The sequence below is a fragment of the Lutjanus erythropterus genome, chromosome 11 (genome assembly GCF_056507025.1).
Source record: "Lutjanus erythropterus isolate fLutEry1 chromosome 11, fLutEry1.hap2, whole genome shotgun sequence".
Lineage (NCBI taxonomy): Eukaryota > Metazoa > Chordata > Actinopteri > Lutjaniformes > Lutjanidae > Lutjanus > Lutjanus erythropterus.
This window is the reverse complement of record NC_139327.1, coordinates 7,106,324-7,119,156: the sequence shown is the minus strand read 5'-3', so window position 1 is coordinate 7,119,156 and position 12,833 is coordinate 7,106,324. Positions and strand designations below refer to the sequence as shown.

The 12,833-nt window shown below is 41.8% G+C and overlaps 1 protein-coding gene across 5 annotated transcripts in view; it reads left to right on the top strand.

Annotated features, from left to right (window-relative positions):
• arhgap32b (Rho GTPase activating protein 32b) overlaps positions 1-12,833 on the top strand; it is a 168,635-nt gene that overhangs the window by 90,948 nt on the left and 64,854 nt on the right. Inside the window, exon 1 of one of the 5 annotated variants that reach the window (XM_084730652.1) lies at positions 10,974-11,587. The exons of the other annotated variants lie outside the window; for them this stretch is intronic. The gene's annotated coding sequence lies outside the window, so the exon portion shown is untranslated. Of the gene's footprint in view, positions 1-10,973; positions 11,588-12,833 lie in introns of those variants that run through there. 5 annotated transcript variants of the gene reach the window in all.

Below are 12,833 nucleotides of genomic sequence, written 5' to 3'. Positions count from 1 at the left end.
AAACCACAGGAGCCGGTGCTGTCCAAAACTGCCGTCACAGGTTTCAACTACTGTATGGTGTTCAGTGATTAACAGCATCTGAAGTTATTTGGAGATTGTTAAAGGGTAATTCCACTCAAAACCTTTGTTTTTTGTTCCTTGACCGGAGGGTTTGGGCTCCTCTGTGTTGTGTGTGCAGAATTTTACAATACAAGCATGTGTTTTCACACGGGTAAAGTTTCTGTGTGCTCACCTTAAAATGAACACATGCAGAATTCTGCGGCATCACAACTAGATACAACAAGACATAAAATAATGTAAAAGACAAGTCAAAAAAGTCAAAATGTCTGCAGTGGTGACATGACTTCCACCTCTTTGATTAATCACGCAGCCTTTTATGAAGATGGATCTCTACAGAAGGCAGCCTCTAGTGCTTTTCATCAGAGCTGCAATGATTATTTGATAAATTGAGTCAATTAACAGAGGATTATTGGGCAACTATAGCGATAATTGATTAATCATTTCAATCATTTTTCAACATTGACTGGTTACCGCTCTTTCATTGTGATAATTGGCTGTTTTTCATTGTTTTACACCACTATAAAAAGATTATTTGGGGGTTTTGAACTATTGGTCAGACTAAAAAAAGCTATTTGAAGATGTCACCTTGGGCTCTGAGAAATTATGCGTTTCTTCTTTTTTTGGGGGGGGCATTTTCTACATTAAACGATTAATTGACAATATATCAATAATGAAAATAATTGTTAGTTGCAGCCCTACTTTTCCCTGCTTTTTTACATACTGTAAGTTGGTTTCATGCTCAACCAGCCTTGTGTTATCAGTGTATCATCAACCTGATATCCACCATCTTCAATTTTACTGCCATCCACTTGTTTTCAGGGCTTCCACCATGGTGCTGAGGTCACAGCTAGATACTGTAGACAGCCCTTCAACACAGGAGCTCTGTCTCCTCATGCACACAGCCAGAGGCCAGACATTTAATGGCTGTGTAGGCAGGAAATGTTATGCACTAAAGAAATTGATATGAATAGAATTTTGAGACAAGAATTTTACTCCCACACAAACTGCATTAAGCAAATTTTACAGATAAGGGTGTTCTCAGATATAGATTAATCATACACATGCAGCGTGATAAGTGGCTGGAGACATTGTGTGTGAGAGAGAAAAACAAAGACAGAAGGGTGGTGTATCCCTCCCTGGACAATAATCACGGCCGATCAATCAGAGTTTAACAGCTGTGAAGGGGAGCCCCCCTCTTTCACCTCAACAACAGTGCAGTGCAGCTATAAAGGCTCTGATTTTAGTGTGCGGGAGAATGAGCGTTGTAGGCTGCATGTATGCGTCCGTTCATGTGTGTGATAAAGATTGACGCCCCTCTCAGCCGCTCTTCGTGCCGGCTCGCTGTGCGCGCCGCTGTACGGCTGAAGCGCCTCAGCTGCTTCTACCTTCACACTGTGACGTGACGGGAACAGTCTGGAGGGGGAGGGGATCTGCTCATCATATTGTCTGCGCTCTCGCCCATCCATCTATCAGTCCATCCACCCTCCTCTCCATCCCTTGCCTTCCTGCATCCGCCGTGGTAGCCCAGCATCGTGACACAATATGCTCCCACTGCCCACTTGCCTCCTTCACTCACAAAGGACCAGGAGAGATGCATAGAGATGAATTCCCTCCCCCAGTGGGACCCAATCCATCAACTGCAGCACCACACTGAAGACAGCACTGGGCAGCACACACACAACCAACCAACCAACTGGGCAGGCTGTCCTTTAAAGGCACAGAGTGGATTAACACAATATTCATGACAATAATCTGCATTTTTTGCAACATGCGACTGGTGTGAACTGTTTAATTGTCCGTCTGGACAAAGCAAACAGAGCCACGGCCTGCACAGATATGATGTCAGACCCTCTAACACATGGTCATTCAGAGGAGCTCTCTCTTCTGCTTGTGAGCAGGGGATGATGTAACGGTTAGACTCATTCTGCCCTTGTTAGAGGAAACAAAAGACCAGCCAGAGCGAACACACACACACACACACGCACTTGCGCACATACACATCACACATAACCTCTCTCTTTTCTCTTTCTCTCTCATGGTCGTTATTGGAGGACAACAAGAGTGGTTGAAAATGTGTTTGGCCTTAAAATTATAATGCACATTAGAAAATGTTACAAAATCCACTCTGGTTGGTCTGATAAAGATATGATTCATCTATGGAAAACCAGCTTGGTGAGTCATGACAATGACAGTGTTTGCATATTTTATCAATACTTCCAATTAAGTCTTTTTGTTTGTTAGTTGTTGTTTTTTTTAGTTTAAATGCCAAACATGTTGCTGCGCTTTGTTATAAACCAGCATAAATTAAAAAGACAGTTCCCCCAAATCCAAAATGCATATGTATCCCCTGGCCTGTAGAACTGTAGAGGTTTGGATGTATCAGCCATAGAGGTGTCTGCCTTCTCTTGGATATAACAGGACTACAATATATAATATAACAATATTTTTAGGTGCTTTCAACACCACGACCAAACCGAGCTGATTTGGGGGTGAATTGTCCATTTAGGTTCAGCAGGTTATTGAAGAATGAACTGGACTGGGATATTAATCTAGCATTAGTTCTTGAGACTTTAAATCTGTGAAATTATATGCAAATCATTAAAATTTGCAGACAATGTCAAAATAAGAGTCTTGTTTTGTAAAACTGTCTGCCTGCCTAAGGACTCGCATCTTTTGCCAAGAGTTTTGGCTTGTGATCTTTTAAAACAATGCAAAGTCCCCCTGGATTTCAACCAAAAAATGACATGTCTTTCTAAAATGTTTAATTTAAATAGTGGTAAATAGTGCTGGTTTCAGTGCTTCACTGTAAAAGACAGAAACAGTCTGAACAGGATTGTTAAAACCTGTTCTAAGATCATCAGAGATATCCAACTTCTCTCTGAAACCATCAAATCCTCTGAGAAGCAACAAGTATCTTTGCTTCTTCTGGACACATTCTTGCTTATTTCTCTGCTGCCATCAGGGTGTCGTTATATTTTATTTGCCTGTAAAAATAAACTGCTTTTCTAAATATTTGATTCCCTCTGCAATCCATCTATTAAATGCTTTGTAGTTTTTTAAGTCATTGTCATTGTTAGTATATGTTTTGTATGATCTTTTTACGGTGCTTTAGCAACTTTATTTACTGGCATTATTTATAGATTCTGTTCCACATCACCTCCCTGGAATCATGACTTGTTTATATGTTACTGTTGTATGTGTTTGTTTTACTTCAGTCAAGCTGCTCCACAAATTGCCCCTAGTGGGATTAATAAAAGTTGAATTGAACTGAACCCACGCAGGCACCAATAGAAACTCCACACAGAAACCTGCTGCACTCCACCCCTTTAAGTTTAGGACAAAAACACTCTCAGTATTATTTATTTAACAGTTTAAGTTGTTGTAGTGTAACTTCTCCTGATGCTAAGGGGGCTGGGGCAGAGTATCAGTGATGCATTCTGGAGTCATCAGGTCTTATAGGTCTTTCGAACAACATACACCGTCACCCAGGCAACAGCTGGCGTTGATAAGACCTCAGCTTCTTGAGGCTCTTTCTGCAGCCTGTGTTTTTCTGGATGGCTCTCCTTTCCTTCTGTCTTGTGATGCCAAGTGCTGCATCGGCTGAGCAGAAAGACTGCCCTGCAAAACATCCACACCTGACCTTGACCAGGCCATTGCAGGCGTTGCTCTTCCTCTCCTCTCCATGTGCTCCTCTCATGGCACAGTGAGCTCCATCATAATGTTGTGCTTCGTTGCCACTGACACCAGAACAACATCGGGTCCTAGCTGCATGCTGAAGGAACTTTAGCTGCCGCCCCAAGATGACCATCAGCTGCCAAGCCTGTGCTGAGTTGAGAAGCCCCTGGTGCTTCCTTGGGTGTTCTGCTTGGCCTCTCTGTTGCTTTAATAAAGCAGATGTCCAGCTAACTGGTTTTGCCCTGCGGCAGTCAATGATTGTCTAGGAGATGGACTCTGCAATGGTCTTGAGCTCAAGGTCACGCTGCCACTGATACCGGCCTTCAGCCAAAACCTTAGGGCAGCAGCAGAGAATATGCTAAAGGGATCATGTCTGTTGGTGATGGTTAAAAAACTCAGCCTCACCATGACTTTTTGTATGATTTGATCAGATCAACAGTTGCTCAGCAACATCAGCGAAAAACCCAAAACCGTCTATGTCATCAACTACGAGTGATTAAAGGACTAACATCCCCTTTTTCCAATTAAGTCCCGTCCGTCTGCCTTTAAGCTAGCAAGAAACATGCCCCAATGTTGTTTTTACACCTCCAGCTAAACTGGAACTGTAAAGCACTTCCTGTGCACCAGAGGAGTTTTCCAGGGAAAGAACCATCTGTTTAGCTCAGCAAATATGAAAACTGTCTGTGTATGTATTCATGTACCAAACATGTTTGTCAAACACATCAAGGCAGTGTACAGATGTATAGAATGTTCCCAGAGTGCTTTTCATATCCTCTCCTCACTGTTTGTGATTTGTCCTCTAAACTGACATCCAGCCAGTCAGCAAGAAACATTACTGGGCCAAATTCTCTTCCATGTACTCTCTCTTGTTATGGCATTTGCAGCTCGACTAGACTGATTTATTTCCTCTTCCTCCTTCACACTCGACAAACCATCCTCTCCTCTCCTCGCCTACCTGACCTGGGGGGCCTCCAGCGGGGGAAATGCCTGGGACGTGGGAACGTTTTAACTGCTGAGCTGCTGGAGTGCACTGCTCCACTCCAGGAGCGCTGAAAGCATGTTTGGAACTCCTTACCCCTCTCTGGCCTCCTGAAAATTAAGTCAAGATAGAAAAGGCAAAATCGCAATATCCTCTTGACACTGAGATGTATTTGGTGTTTTCTGCATTCCATTCATTCTGCAAAACTGAAGTGCTGAGGTGTCTTGAAAGGATGCAGTCCATTTCGCTTCATATGTCAGACCTGTCCTAGTCCATACTACCCTTTTATCTGCATTATCTGTCACATTGATGGACCTACAGCTAATGTGAGGTGAGATAACAGCAGTGTGCAGAGTGGCCTGAATTAGTAGGATGCACATATCGACAATAAACTCGCTGCACTAAGGTGGAAATCCATTTTAGCCCCATCCAGTGCCCTTTCATCTGCGGGTTATTGTGTGTTAGGTCACTGCCATTCCACTTGTACTTCCCTATCTATGTGCTGTGTGTACAGCCTGTGTGTGAGTGCGTGTACACTACAGTAAACAGATCTTTCTCGTAATGGGATTTGTTTTTGTGAACCTTCTCCAAGCCATGATCTCATCCCCTTTCAGCAATCTATCGCTATGTTTAAATCCCATTGTGCTCCTCAGTCCCTTTACTAGATCCATTTTTATAGCTTTAGCAGTGATTTCAGTCGTAGCTCCTTCACACCTCCTCCTCTAGTTCTGAAGTACTGCAGCAAAGCCCCGCAGGCAGTCCTGCACTCCAAACCCCTCTACTTCTGCAGTCTGACAAAAATACCTCAGCGTGAACATAGTGTCATGGGAGAACAGCCATTATTTTTAATCGCAACGTTACTCTCCCAGTTTCTGCAAATTTCCATCTTCACTTTTTTGACATTAATGAGAGGCTTCAGCCTATTTAATGCCTATTCTTAATTAGTGATGACTCACCACTAACGATATGAATCAAAGTTCTCACATTCTTTGGTTAGACTAATGGATTGAGGTCTGTTTTTCCCTCACAGATTAAATTAGAAAGACAAACACAAATTTATATCACAATTCATTAAACAGAGTGGTTTCGCTGCCAGAGCCTGCATGGTTTTGTGTTATGATAATGGTAGCAATCGTCTTTTAAGGCTTTTTTTGGGATTTGTTGTGGTAGACTAACGTCTCATCCACCAGCTAGGGTTGGCTGGAATGCTTCAAAGCTTTGAAGCTTCTACCATCGCCATGGTAATTGGTAAATTGTCTTACCCTGAGATTCTTACCCTAACCCCGCTGACAACCCTGATGAATTTGCACCAGCTGAGCTAGTTTTTCAGTGATCAATATTTAGCATTTGGTTTGAAAGCATAGCTCTGCGTCATTGGTGTAGAGCTGAGTTGGCCTCACCAACTCTCTTCAGTCACGGTCGCAGCAGAGAAGGGGGAGACTCATGGGAAATGTATTGAAAGCACAGAGGAACACTTTGGGAGATGATGTTGGTATTTATAACCGCAAGATCATTTACGGTCAAACTCTCCGGAGAATCTGCCCATAAATGTATGAAAATGGAGGATTATTTGAAAAATACAGTGCTGGGCTTGTTTTTATTAGGCGAGCAGTGTGGCTCGAGGTATGGCGCTGTCAGTATACTGGTCTGTTGGTGCAGCACTTTGGTCTAGACTGAAATATCTCAACATCTGTTTGATGGTTTGGCACTCAATTCATGGTTTCTATACAATATATCCAACTGGCTTACACTCTAGAGTCACCATAAGATGAACTGTCTCAACAACTATTTGACGGATTACCAGGAAATTTGGTTCAGACATTCGTCTTTTCATCATCCATCATCAAATCAAAGTTTAATTTTGTCTGATTCTCTGATTTATGCCCAAATGCCTGTGAAATAAATACTAGTCCCATCAGCCTCTGCATTTAATATTTAGTGCTAATTAATAACTGTTAGTGCGCAACACTCTAAACTGGTGTTTCCCAAACTTTTTTCTGGGGACCTTCTTCTTTACAATCACAACCCAATTCACAATAGGCCTTATCAGTAAATCTCAGGAGTTAATTAAGAGTTATTTAATTCCTGATTATTTTTACTGCCAGTTTTCCAAATACTTTGTATTTGATAAATGACTGCATTTAGGCAGATTTAACATACTGTCTCACTGTTTTCACTTCCTCTCATCAGTAAAACAATATTGGACATTTTCGCCAAATTCATAAATGAGACAAAATAAGTGCATATAGGCTGAATTAACAGGCAAGGTTGCTTCTTTTAATCAGTAAAACAATATATACATTTTAAATACTTTATAAAAGCTCTACTGCAGATATTAGTTTAAATTTGCAGAATTTATTTCAAAGTCTTTTATATTTCTGACCCAAATAAAATGTCCTCTGACCCACCTGCGGGTCACGAGCCAGTATCTGGGAATCACTGATCTAAACTAACCATGGTAAACTATGACCATGGTAAACATAACACTGCTAGCATGCTGGTTATTAGCAGGTAAAACTGTAAGCATGTTAGGATGGGGACTGCACATTATTCTGAAACCTTAATAGTATACCTATACTTTAATAGATTGTGTATTTTCTGGGCAATAGTTCTTTGTTTTAGGGATAACAGGATGTCAGATTTTTCAGACTATTGGGGTTTTGGACTAATGGGCTGTTGGAACAATAGCATGGCACAGTTGCTGATGCTGGCAGTTACTCAAAGCACTTCTGTGCCTAACTACAGTTTTTTTTGTTTTGTTATTTTTCTTTTCTAAAGTTTTGGACTTCTTGTTTGTCAAGTAACTTGCTAGTGGGTTACAAGTTGCTGTGATGTCTCATGCAGTCTATTGCAAAGATGACATTGTAGTCCTCAGTGCAGTGGAAGTAATTCAAAGTCGTTCATGCCTGAGTGAAGTCAGGAGTCCCCAGATTTGGGATTGAAGTTCATCCTGGGTCTCAGTGCATTACTTCAGTACCAGAGCACACCTGGAGGATTCACAGTAAAGAGTAAGATTAATTCTGCAGGATCAAACAATGAAATGAAAACAAAAACATTTTTCCCACGGTTCTGTTTTGGCAAAATGTGCAGTCATATTTCATAGTAAAAGCTTTCCTGGTGCATCTTCATTTTTGTAGGGAAAAATAATGTAATTTGAGTAGGGTTTTAGCTGAAATGTTGGCCGTGGTTGCATTTCCTGGACAACATCTGACCTCCCCATGCACATGTGGGTTGTGATAAATCGGTCCAGGCTGTCACCAGCACAGCAGGGCGGAGGGCTGAATGAACTGGGTCATCATTGGATTATCATTTGATATTCATAAGCAGACTTGTAGTGGAGAATGATTTGATCCTCTGCTACGGCAGCCAGTCCGACCAGACGTCCCAGCTAAGTGAGAGGAGCGACTGACTCACGGCTCGTCGCGAACGCTGCTTTTTCAGGAACGCTGGGAGTTTGGCTCTGTGGCGACCGTTAGCAGATTGGCACATTACCACACTTCCGCTGTAAATGTTTGGTGGCAGGTGCGGTCTGAGGGACATTTTTGAAGCTTTGGTCACAGAGTCAATTCAGGAATGAAGGTTGCAGCAATAAAAGTAAGTCAATTAGGTTGCAGTGTTTAACCCTTTGAACTCTGCAATAGAAATGCTTTACATCGTTGTTTTTGCTTATTGTGATGCCATTTCTTGGAATGTTTTTAAATGTTTCACATGCTCCTGAATACATTTTTTTGTTCTTATAATATAGGCATAGACCTATTGTGACTTTTCCTGAGAACGTTTCAGTGCAAAGCTGTTGCAATTTCATATTGATATTCACTTACAATTGATAGCCTATATCAATACTGTTGCTGGGTATTGTTTGAAAAATTCTGATACCAGTATCAATACCAGTACCCTGGTAGGTGCATTATTTAGTCAGTTTTCATGGGGTTTATATCATTCTGTAGCTTCCCACTGGTGTTCATAATGTACTCAAATCCAGACATTTAAATTTCAGTCCAAGTACATAGGTGTCAGCATCAAAATGCTCTTGTCCCTGACCCTTCTAAGAACTTTTTCCCATGTAGCGTGATGTAGGTTTCTGCACAATGACATTGCTGTATAAACCTCTGAGGTTTGAAGGAGTGACATGTAAAACAAGGCCATCTGTAACTCTTTCTGGCTGTTGCTGCCCTCCTAGCTGCTGTTAGCTCAGTTAGCTGTGTAGCTAAGCTAAGAGAGACATCAGAGTACTTCATTCAGTACCTTTATTTTGATGGTTCTTCTTTATGAAGAGCACCTGCAGTGATTAGTTGCGAGCAAAACCACATAAACATTCATTTTTTTCCAGATCTGAGTGCCAAAAGGATTGAATCGTTTGACTGGAGAAGTTTTGATACTATTCGGCACTGGCTTATTTCAATCGATACCTTAATGGAGTACTGGTACTCAGTGCTAGTGAATACTAAGTATAGTTATTACTGTTTATAGCAATAATTACTTGACAATGGAAGGGACAATTTTGGAACTGGATTTATTGTGTTATTCCAAGTGTGAGGCGCAGTCATCATGGCCTTTCTAACATACAGGAGCTCAGTCCACTCAGGAGCGTGTTTTTTAGATAACTAGTACGGCTTATCAACTTGAACCATCTACTGACAGGCTCTGAAAATGCATGCATTTATTGGGGGGGTATCCAAAGCAGAGAGGGAGAAATCCCTCCCACCTCATTAAGTATGTAAGTCATTGAAAAATAATATCAAATATAAGTATTGACATTGTATCATAAGTGATAAAAATACAAAAATCAGTTATGTATTTTCATCAGTTTTTTACCAAATAAATACACAAAACATATTGATCCAAATGATTTCTAAATCTAAAAATATAATATAGATATACAGAACCAAACAAAATGTTTAAAACTCCATTAATTGTTTGTTAACATTTTTTTAAATTTGAGTGATATGCTAATTTTTATGGGTGCAAAGACATTTTTATAGTTTTATTTGCAGTAGAAATATTCCCCTAGTGCCAGTTGGTATTTTTACTTCTTGTGATTGTTTTTCCTAGATAATTTGAAATGCTTCATATCCCTAAAATATGTACAGCTGAAGCTCACACCAAACATGACAATGTGAAAGACAGAAGCTTTACGCTACAGGAAGAGAGAACGCTCTAGTTATTATGGTTTTTATTTTAGATCATTTTAAACAGGATTCTTGCAAACAACAATTTCCCACGTACATTTCGGAGCAAGGCACTATCGAATGTTGCCACTACGTTTTTTTACTTGTAAAATTTACAATAAAGACATCATTACAAGCGTACAACATGATGACCAAAAGACAGAAGCCTTTGCTCTCTACTGAAAACTTTCACTGGGGTGAACCTGAAGTTTCTGTGGCTGTTTGAACTTTTCTTCTTTTGTTTTTAGATTTCTTTTCCCTGCACAGAAAAAAAAACCACACACACACACACACTTTGCATGTGTTTCAAGCAGCGCAGGCAGTGATTTTCTGCAGGTCCCATGCAGCTCTGTATCCTTGTGGCCTCTTGGCTCCCACATGTCCTCCTCCGTGAGGCTGGCTTGTGTGCTTGGATTTCCGCTCTCCTCTCCAGCAATAGGTCTTCTTAATCCATCTCATGTGTGGATGGCACATGTGAAGTCATCACCGCTGATGCAACCTACACTTTTCTTTCCCTTCTTTTAATTCTTTGAGGTATTTTGGCTGCAACCTGAGAACATGCGTTTCTTTTTTAGGTTATATTTTTGGTGACTCTATTTCTACTTCTTTGCAAGTGCGGTAGACTGCGAGCTGCTTCCACACTCTGTGGTTATTTATTGTGGGGTGAATTTTTAGATGCAGGGTTTGGTCGCCTGGAGTTGAAGGAGCTTCCTATTATTTGCTGCACTTGCAAAGCACCAGTTATTGACATGCTTACTTAAATGTGCTTTGAGGTGTAATGTCTGGACGTGCCTTGATTTTCTTCTTGCAAGAGCTGCAGATTTCTTCAGTGTAATGCCACTGTGCAGGAGGACAACATGGAGAGGACTGCACATGTGGAAGGAAAAGAAACGCTCTCCTGCAAGTGCAGCGCACCCCCTCCCCTTTTTGTGTTACCTCCTGCCCTCTGCTTCTCTTTCTCTCTCTCTCTCTCCTTCCATCCCTTCTCTTTGTCCTGGGAACGTACCAACCAGAGAGGGGGAAGAGGAGGAGAGAAGGGGGAGGGGTGAGCCAGCATGTCAGACAGGAGAGAGGAGGGAAAAAGGGAGAGAATAGCATGTGGTGGAGGGACAGAGAAAGCAAGACTGTGAGGTCGGCAGAGGACTGAAAGAAAATAGATTTTTTTTTCTCATCTGTTTGCCTTCTCTCATTATCAACTGCTGCAAAAAGAAACTGGGTGTTAAAGTTGTGTTGTGGTGCCAGTCATCAGAGAAAAGAAGCCAAGAAGATAAAATCCAGGATGGGGCATCACAATGGTGGGATGGGAGCAAAATGGAGGAAATGAAAGCTGTCCTGTTGAGGAATCCACCAAATCACCACCTCGTCCTCTCATTCTCCAACAACACTACCACCACCGCCACCTTCGCTGCTGCTGCTGCTCCTGCTGCCGCTGGTAATACTGTTGCCTCCCGCCCCTCTGTCCCTGGATCCTGCTCTGGGAGAGCTTACACTGTCTGCTAAAGAGTTGACATTTATGTCCTGCTGAGGGGAATTGTGTTCTGGACCGGTGAAACAGGGATGTACATTCTCACACTTGCACAGAGAAACCGAGGCAGGGGACAGGTGTTTGAGTGTTAAGGAGGGGCGGACTCTGAGCATGAAGCTGCACGGCGTGAAGGCAAGGAAAGTATAGGAACTAGAACAAGGACACCAGACTTAAGCTCCTGTGAGTACAAAGAGTATTTCTGTCTGTTTGACTGCCAGTCCGTTATTTTCTTTCATTTCTCTGCTGCTGCTCTGCAGTCATCAGAGCAATGCTTCTTGCCCCCTCGTCCTTGTGTGCCTGGAGGACTCATCAAAACCTGCTTGTGTCCAAAACATGGCTATTTTTCCTCTGCAGAAACCTTTGTTAGAGGGACAGTGCAACTTCACCTCTGTCTGTAAGTTGCTTTCTTTGGAACATGACCACCATGGCTGGGATTTCTCTTGCTTTTGGGAGTTTATTGAGCCTGATGTAAACAAGAGGAAAGCCCAGACCACACATTGATGTGTATTTTTCTTTAATATGACCATATACAGCTTGAGGACAGAGAGAAAGCTATAACTTTCTTTCCAGTTATTTTTCTAGTTGTCATAGTGATCTTTGTTGGGGTAGTTGTTTTGCCTTCATGTCTGTCTTCCCATTGTTCCCTTAATGTGAAGCTGAACTTGAACCCAGTGCATCCAAAATAGCTACTTCTTTAATATTTAGCATTTTGTGAAGGACAACCTGCCCCCACTTTATTATTCTGCTGCTTATAGTTATAAAAATCCACTTCAGGACAGGCTGGCAGGATTGCAGCCCCCTTTTTGCCGTTAAGCTTTGCTGGGGGCTACAGGGACAGCGTGTGCTAGTGCAGCGCAGGTTGGACTGGAATCAAATTATAATGTGGTGTGTTGCATGCATTGCAGAAAACAGGGCTGGAATGGTAAACGACCTGTCTAGCGAGCGACTCAGTCCGGGCTCACAGGCTCTGGCACTGGATCTCGTCATAAGTTGTAATTTGGTTAAACTGCTGGCTAAAAGCAGAAGCACTTGCTGAAATGGTTAAGAATTGTCATGTGGAGCAGGCACTGGTCTTTGTATCCAGTGTCAGCATCTTATACTTATGATGTTTGTGCCAAGACTAACTTTAGAATACTTTTATAAATGTTTGTTGTACTATGCAGTTCTGTTATTATGCAGCTGGGTGCCAATTACAGTGTGTTTCCTCTCTAGCTTGCTAATTCTGTAAATCCCACCTTAAATTTATGAACAGATCTACAGTGGACAGTTTTAGACTTGACATGTGTGGCTAAATTTGTCATACTGTGAGAATAAACTATGTTTAGACATAATATGTAGACAAAAGATGTGTCTTCCTTCCGAAGAGTGGAGCTGTACATGTACTCTGTTCGTACGTGTGCTGTGTGAATTTTATGAGGTGGAGACT